At 38.2% G+C, this 8,786-nt stretch overlaps 1 long non-coding RNA gene across 1 annotated transcript in view; it reads left to right on the top strand.

Annotated features, from left to right (window-relative positions):
- LOC113972753 overlaps positions 1–7,632 on the top strand; it is a 139,590-nt gene extending 131,958 nt beyond the window's left edge. The window contains exons 3-4 of the long non-coding RNA XR_003535989.1: positions 5,350–5,508; positions 7,530–7,632. This is a non-coding gene — a long non-coding RNA (uncharacterized LOC113972753). The remainder of the gene's footprint in view (positions 1–5,349; positions 5,509–7,529) is intronic.
- Positions 7,633–8,786: the final 1,154 nt, after the last annotated feature.

The following is an 8,786-nucleotide window of genomic DNA, read 5'->3' as shown; positions in this document are numbered from 1 at the left end:
GCAGAGGCTGTTACCCAGGAAATATTTGGATCATTTCACAGTGGATATCTGAATCCTATTAGTGGGTAGTGAAGGTTACAAAATTCTCATACTCTCTCCTAAAAAATATTTGTGAGGATTTTATGTCTGTCTCTGCAAAACCATTTAATTCTGCATTCTGACTATCTGGTTATAAAGTTGATTGTATATTAGATTTGGTTTATGAAAGAGACAGCAAAATTCAATGGATTGAATTAAAATCCTGAATAGGAAATGAGATATAAAAACATTCCTCCTGGATATATTGAGTTATGAGTTCTGTGAGTGAACATTATTTTATATTTATATTTGATGATTTATTTATTCCAAACAGATTAATTACAATGATGACTCTAAAAACAAAACAGCATCTCTCAGCGTATAGTTGCTTGATTTTTGGGGGGTGGGTGGGTTTTTTGATTATCTAATCTATTGAGAGAATCCATGCATCTTTATTATAGTACTTAATGGCCTGGAAACACATTACAACAGAATAGTAGTTTATTTATAGCTATATAAAGTTGAATTACTTTTGATGAGACATTTGCATACAATTATTGCAATCACACTGAAATGGAACAGCTACCTCAGCACATTTTTGAGACTTTGGCTGAAGAACTCTGAGGATTTCCCTTTGCAGCTGCTGGGAAAGGGAAATTTTTGACCCATGCTCCAGGATGCACTACCAGAGTTTCTGGAGGGAGGGAGCCCGTGTAGTTCCAAATTAAACTGTAAACACTGATTCCCCTGAGAAGTCCAATGGGCTCGGTGCAAAATGTGAGTAACTAGTGTTTTCATGGATGTCAGCTCTCGTAGTAAGTCTGTTTTCTATTTCAATTAATATTTTGCATAAATCAGTGTCTCAGTAAAATAAGCAATACCAGACTGAAAAGAACACAAGGCAACTGTAATTAAGCCATATGTTTAGTAATGTGCTGAACAAACAATGGAAAAAATTACTCTTTGGTTACTAAATCAATTGTAATCAACCTCATTCCGCCCACTCATAGAGGTCTATGAGGGGATAATACAGCTGTAGATATCAGGAACAAATCCAGAAACTAAGTTAATAAAACAAAATTGGTGGTTCAACTACACGTGTTGGCATGAATGTATCGCTCCCTGCAGCTTTATCTCTACAAACATCTTTTTGCTCCCAGAGGCCACCTTAAAATACATACTGTTAAAATAAATATAAAGAAATCACTCAGCTTTATAATTATAGCATCATTTAAGAGTTTCTCCGCCTGTTGCCAAATAGTTTGAAATACGGTGGATTATCACTAACAAACTATTTATCTCCAATAGTCAAAAACAACCTATGGGCTAATATTGCTTTAAGTTGTATACAGTGAATAAGGCTATTGGAATATCTGGTGTTTAGTTTGTTGTCAGGTAGCTTGTCAAGCTCGTAATGATCACATGAAATAGGGGATTCATGGCACAGTGATTGCCAGCACATGGTGTGGGGTATCAGGTCAATATGACTCTTCCACTTTGATGTAAATACAAGACAGTACAGGTCACCTTTCATCAAAATCTCCCTGGTAGATGTGGCAGAGGAAAGGCATTTCCAGCCTACCACAGTGAGGGGGAAGATGCAAAGGGGCGGGTTCAAAATCTTCTGGAGCCTGGAGCCAAAACCTGCATTTTTGTTAGCTACATGGAAGGCTTGGCAACTGGTCATGGCTGCTGGCTGTTCTGCTGTGGTGTATCACTTGCTCCTGCCAAAGAGGAGTGGTGTTGATAACTAGGAAAGCATTAAAAAAGTGACTGCTCCATGTCCATGTGTTTGCAATAAGGAGCAAGGCAGGATCCTGCTGTTTAAGGCACTCGTGGACCCAAGGCAACCTGTCCAGAAGCCAGCGTGAACAGAACTGCACCACAGACAGAACTCTGGTTAATTTTAAAATGTGTTGTAACACACAAACACTGGTGGAGTACATGCACAAACTTTTATAACCCTTGCAAACTGCAACAAGGGAATGTCAGCTGAGTTCCAATGACACTGCTTTGGTTTTCCTGCTAATTGCAGTATTCACGTAGGGTAGGAAGCGTTTGGGAATTCGTTTCCGGTGAAGAGCACACAGAAAATGTGTTTAATGCTTGTATCTTATTAACCTGTAACTATTAGTCAGTGAACTATTTAAAGAGCTAAGTACTATTTAACAATAAAGGACATTCCCTTGCCAGCTGTTTGGTAGTCTTCAAAGAGTAGAGATGGTTTCTGGGCGTGAAAGAGAATGAAAGGAAGAAGCAGAAGTTTATAATTCCTGGGTTGAGATTCCCTGGAGGTGTTTGTCCAAAGAAGGAAAATCCAGATCCCAAGAGCCTATTCCTAAAGAGAATGCAAAACTGCATTACTTTTCTGTATTTCTTATATAAGATTCCACTAATCAGGATTTCCTGGATAAAGGAATGTCAGCTAAATCTTAATTTTTGCTGGCTTCCTAGAGAGTAGTGATTATTAAATCCAATAAATACCTCCTACAAATATATATATGCAATGCTAAAAGCATAATTCTTATTGTAGGAAAAAAGCTTTACAGCTTTACTTGTAGTTTATAAATATTAATGAAATAATTTTTAGTAGATCCTTGTGAACTTAGAAGATACCTAGAAAGTGTATGCAATTATAACATAATGAAATCAAGAGTTTGAAGGAAGTGGAGACAAATCCTGAAAGAGAATTTAAATTTGCTTGGAAGATTCAGATACACACCTTCGGTGATTTTAAAAACACTCTGAGGTCTAAGTTACATTAATGCCTTAATGCTTTTGAAAATCTTGGGTGTCTATTTTTGTATTGAAATCATGATTAAAAACTGTTAGTGGCTTGACCAAAACCACAAAAATGAGTGAGAGGTGAAGTTAAGAGCTGGAAATGAAAGTCCTTATTTTCATTTTTAAGATTATTTTGCCATAACCAACCTGTGTGCATTGGATTGATTTTGTTCCAACTTTCTTTACACCAATGATATACAAATGTCACCTGTCTTGAGGTGCCAGTAGGTTCAGCTTTGAATATTCAGTGAAATTAAGCTTTAAGATCTGTGGGTGACAATGAGACACCAGACACAGACATCACCAGAGCATCCAAGTGAGCTGAAGAGCCAAGTGGAGCAGCAAGCTTGTGTCTCGTGCACCTGCTTTGAATGTTTGGGGATAGAAGCTACAGAAACACCTACATAAAGGCAACAATAAACTACAGAGAAACTAGAATAGCTTGGAAGAGTTGTCAGTGGCTGTGGCTGTTTCTGCAGGTCTTCAATGGAAAGTGGAATAGGACAGGTGTCTTACAAAAGCCCAAGTATTTCTTTCAATGTTTTATCTTATGTAGTTGGAATAATACAGAGTATGCAAATAATCCTGGCATAGGAATGCAATGCTATTCCCTTGCCATACAACTGCACTTCTAAAGAATGAGTTGGGTGCAACAATGTAGATGCTGCTGTGCTAAGGGGAGACAGGGTTATGGACGAGAAACAGCTGGAGGAGCCCAGATAAGTAAGTACATCTCTCTGTACTGTGTAGGCAATGAAGGCAGGGGTTAATAACAATCCCAACAGTTCTCACCAAACCCTAGGTCATTCCAGAATGAGTAGCAACTTACTGCGTCTTTCATTGCACCTTTATTGGCAAATGGAGAGTATGTGAAATACTGTGACCATATGAAATAAATCCAGGTGAACCAAACTGACCACGTGGCAACTTGTTTGAGATGTCAGTTCTGGGGCCTGGTGGCTGTGGTCACGTTTGGTCTGGTGTCACCAGCTGGCACAGGGCCGGATGTGCTGTCAGTGAGCATTGGCTGTTATGTTTACAGAGCCAATGCCAAGAAGTTCATGCAGCTGAAGGATGGGAGGCTGAAGGGGATGTGAGTCAGCCCCTGAGTCAGCTGTCCTGCAAATGTCCAAAAGCTGCTTTATCATGTTGCTGCCAATGCACTGGAGAAGTGCAGTCTGCTCCAGAGGGACACGGGGGATGGGGATGCTGGAGGAGCTGTTAGACCTTGTCTCCTGACACCCTACTTGTGGGTGGCCATAGGGCCACTGTTCTGCAACCACAGCTCTGCTGGGCTTTCTCAAACTGTACTTCAACTCCTTTAAATTTATTGTGTCTTATGGTGGTACTGGCACCGTGCAGTGAGGGATGCTCAGGGAATGTCAGACTCTCTCCCACCTAGGCCAGTAGACTGAGATCTTCCTAGGAGTGGAAGCATTGCCCTACTAAAATTACATAAAGCTCGGTGGTCTTACAGTGTGTTTACATACATTTGAAGCAGAGTGAATCAAATGGAAGTAAAAGATAAAGAGAACAAATGTGGACTTCATGAAGATTTATAACATGTCCAAACTGAGGAGAAAGATTTGCAGTAATGATCTAGCAGATGAAAATAAGTTGCTTTGCATTACTAATGGACAGTTTACGTTACAAATCTCTTTCCCATATTGCACAGTATGCATGCATTATGTAACGTCCTCCCTATCTCAAGTGGATAAATAACATTAGCACAAAGACAAGAAGATTTATAGCATGAATGAGTATCTCTCTATTACTCTTTTCTGACTAAGTTTCTGTAACTATTTCTATTGCATGTGAATTACTTCACTGGCCAAGCTAATTCCTGCAGTAACTCCCTTGGCTCCAGTGGAAGCACTCCAAAGATGATTTTGAGGTGTACACTAAAACAGGTCATACAGTGAATAAATGGATGTTATAAAACAAAGTACTCATGCTAATTGGCAATGGCATCATCTCATCACAAATTTCTAGCCTCTGTTAAAGCTATCTCCATTACAGACCAGTAATTTCTTTCTTTTCTTTTTCTATTGTTTGTATTCTAAAGCAATTAGCTCCTTGGAAACTATTTTTCCTTTCATCTGGAGACAGATGCAACTTCTGCTTATGTTTTTATTGTTACTAGAAGCTAATATGACTTTGGTTGTTCTGGTAGAAATGTACCATTGTACTCAGACTGCCTGCCACCTTGACACTAAAGATCACAAAGTACATTGCCCATCTTATGCCTCCCAACACTCAGAAGGTAAATAGGTACTTCTATAGATGTTTAATAGACAAGAGATGCTAAAATTCCATCTCGCCTGGAAAATTCTAATGGGTTTAGAGTGCTTGCCTTTTAGGAATGGTCCTTGCTCATTCCCATACCAGCTGTTCCTTCTGGTGGAAATCTGAACGTTGCTTGGTGGACGGTGCATCTAAATGGACTTTATGTTGTGGGTGGAGGTTACATCAGTGCCTTGACAGTTTGTGTATGGGCCTGGGTCTGCTGCAACAAGCTTTTACATTTCTTCCTAACATGTGTTTCAGATCACTGCAGAATTATCACATCATCACACAAATGATCAATGCTGGTTTTGAGTCCAGGAGGGAACCAAATTTAAAAGGAAACTGCATGTGCATAACTTCAGAATTTTAAATGAGAGCTGCTGCTAAAAGGCTCATAGGAAAATCCTGGTACATATTGAGGTAAGAAAAACGTCTTTATAGTTGTAAAATTTCAGATCCAATTTTTCCAGGGTGCTTAGCGGCATTAATCAAGATGAAAAAAATTGCTGAAGTTGTGTTAATTATGCATGTATAACAGTCCAGGAAATGTGGACAATCTTAAAATTATGAGAAAAGAGTTTGATGTTCTATTTAATATTTAATTTCATTGACACACTCCCATAATTAACAAAAAGCTAAATTGTGCCTGAACTCCTTAAAATGCATATGGACTGACACGAAGTATGAACATTTTCAGTCTTAAAGGAATAAAATTGAGAAAATGGCAAGCAATCAGAAACAAAAGTTACATTACATGCCTAACTATTGTATCTATAGTGGCCACTACTACTGCTATTATAATACACAAGAGAATTTGAAAGCATTTAGATTTGCCTTTTCAGCTGACAATCTGCTGCAGGTGCTGTGCCATTATAAATAACTATTCAGCTGTTATGTGTTATTGTCTAAATCACCATTTTGAACCTGAAGTATAAGCTGTACAACCCATAGATCAAATCTAAGAAATTGGCTCTTGTTTACAATGTAGTTATTTGAAAGGAAGAAAATACCCAGTAAATCAAACTCACAAAGAATTTTAATTATGCTACTTGTTCCTGGGAGCAGTATTACAGTTTTACATTCCAACACTGTGTGCATGGGAAATGTAATACACAACACCTGTTAACAATATGTACTCTGATGAATGCTTGGCTAAAAATTGGTTTCTGATTTTTTTTTTAATTATATAGGGTGGGGAGAAAGAAGATTGAGTCCATTTTTCTATGTAAGCAGACAAATAGTATCTATTTAGTATAATGATTTACATTTTACCATCAGATGAAATCATATAGGGAATTTTTTGGGACTGATACAGAAATAATTATGATTACTCTATCATTATTACATGAGTGATAATAGGATTCATGAACATCAGCAAAAGGTGTAGGTAGGACTGGAAAAATGGTTTCCATTATAGTTCCCTACTTGCAGCCTCTGATTTTTGATTCTCATTTGGCATCAAAAATTTACATGGTTGAGTTCAACTTTAAAAAATGCTTTATTTGGATTGCGTTCAATTTCTTTATATTTTCAACAAAACTTTTCACTGTGGCTGTGAGAAAAAAAATATTTCTCTGGTATGTATATAAAACATCCAGTTACAGTTTATACTTTAAAACGCAGCAGAGGCAGTTAAAATTTAAATAGTCATTTATCAAGAGTAATGTCTGGCTTGGGTAACATGCAAAAGGTAGTTACCAAGAAGGAATGCATGATCCATGTGGTAGTGTAAAAGCAAGAGGTAGAAGAAAAATTAGGCTGTGTGTGATAAACCCAGGAGATAAAACTTTAAGTTAGTTTTGTGTAGGAGAGCCTATAATCATCTTTTGAAGCTAAATATGGTTTTGGATTTTGATCTGCTTTTCATCAAAGGGAGTTTCAAAATTGACATCAGAGGAAGTAAAGGGGCAGAAACTACAGTTGAAAGAGCATCCCTGATCTTCCATTTTGGGGACTTTTCATTTTTCCTGCAGTCGCATTCTAATTGATAATTTTATAAATAAGTAATGGCTCAGTCCTCCCATCGTTGCATTGGCCGAACTCCTCTGGATTTGCCTGTGGATTGCTGAGCTGCTGTCCTGCTCAGGTGGCTGCAGCACTGAGTTAAGGGAGCCCTGATGAGGGACGACAGCGGGCGGGTGCATCGCTGGTTCTGAAAGGTTGAGGAGAACAACTGCAAATATTACTCATGCAGCCTAACAAAGCCATGTGCTTCCAAAGACAAATGCTTTCACTGCAGGGTTCCCAGGGAACAAAGGAAGTCGTGGCCTTTACAAAGTACACAAATGGAAGAAATACTTGCATACCAGGTCTGAGTCACAGCTCATGTAAAGAATATGACAAACTTCTTACTCTAATTCATTAACTCTAAATAATGTGCTTTCAAATGCCATCCCCAGAAGCAGTTTCTATTGGAGCTATTTTTTCTCCTTGTGCCACAGATTGTTTTAAAAGAATTATGGGAAATGACAGCAGTAGAACTAAAGTTCGATTTTTCACAGATGAAACTACAAAATGCATGGAGTAATGTAATCCAGTCAGACAAGTGAGTAAATTATATCTTGGTTGCAACAACGCTCCACTTGCTGAATATCAATAAGGATATGTTCTCTTCCTTAGAGTAAAAATAATATTTGCTGTTAATGTAAATGGTTCTGAATGTCCCTGGCAATATAGGCACAGATGCCAAACAGCATTGAAATTGAGCAGAATTGCATATGTTTCATTTGCGAGGAAGAGGAAGACCGTGTTCACAGATGTTAAAACAAGGAGGATGATTCATTTTACGTTGCTTTACCATAATGAAACTCCATTAACTTCTATCATCTTCTTTCAAATTTCAAGTAAATGAGAAAAGCACAAGCTCCAGTTCAAGGAACATTGTCAAACAGTGCACTGAGGTTTTCATTCTGCTTTTAAATTTCCCAGGATAAGTATGTGGGTAACTCTGATCCCTGTGGTCTATAATATACCAGTGTTGTCCATAACTCAACAGTCACAAGTATCAGCAGAGTATGAGCTGTGCCCCATCTTTCTCTTCCTTTGCATTTTGAGTTCCAAGACACTAAAGAACTTGAGGATGGATTAATCAGGCTTCCACTCTACAAGATGCTAATTCTGCCTCAAATAAATCAATAAATTACTTTAATAAATACCTTATGGAAGCATTTGACCCCTGTTCTGGAAGAAACCCATGAATGTTCAGTATGACATCACATGCAGAGCTTGTGTGCAGTTAAAGTGATATTCTTAGCACAAATATATGTGCTGGCCTCGAGTCCGCTGCTCAATGAGTTTTATTTTTACTAGGAGTAATATACTTGCGCTCTCTAGAGCTCTGCAAATTCATTTTTTTCATGCAACTACATAATGTTTTTTGGAGTGAATATGGACATTAACTCCTCCTTGCAGCTCTCTATAAACATATGCTTGCACAGCAGATATTTCAAATTCAGAATCCAGGAAGGAAAGTGCTCCCAGGACTGATTACTTAGTTATATACCCTTTTATTTTAATGTACTCTGCCAAGATGAGTCCATAACCTCAAATGAGTCAGGGAAGAAAAGGGGAAGGGCAATAACAAACAGCTTCGTCGTAATTTTAGCCCTATTGCCCAGTGATCACAGAATAACCTTTATGCTTAGATATTTAAGGAGACTGCATGGACACGGTGTTCATCCACTCGCTGGGATTTGTAC

Source organism: Neopelma chrysocephalum, unplaced genomic scaffold, assembly GCF_003984885.1.
Source record: "Neopelma chrysocephalum unplaced genomic scaffold, ASM398488v2 Primary Assembly neopelma1_96, whole genome shotgun sequence".
Lineage (NCBI taxonomy): Eukaryota > Metazoa > Chordata > Aves > Passeriformes > Pipridae > Neopelma > Neopelma chrysocephalum.
Note: the sequence above shows the minus strand (reverse complement) of the source record. Positions and strands in the feature narration are given on the sequence as shown.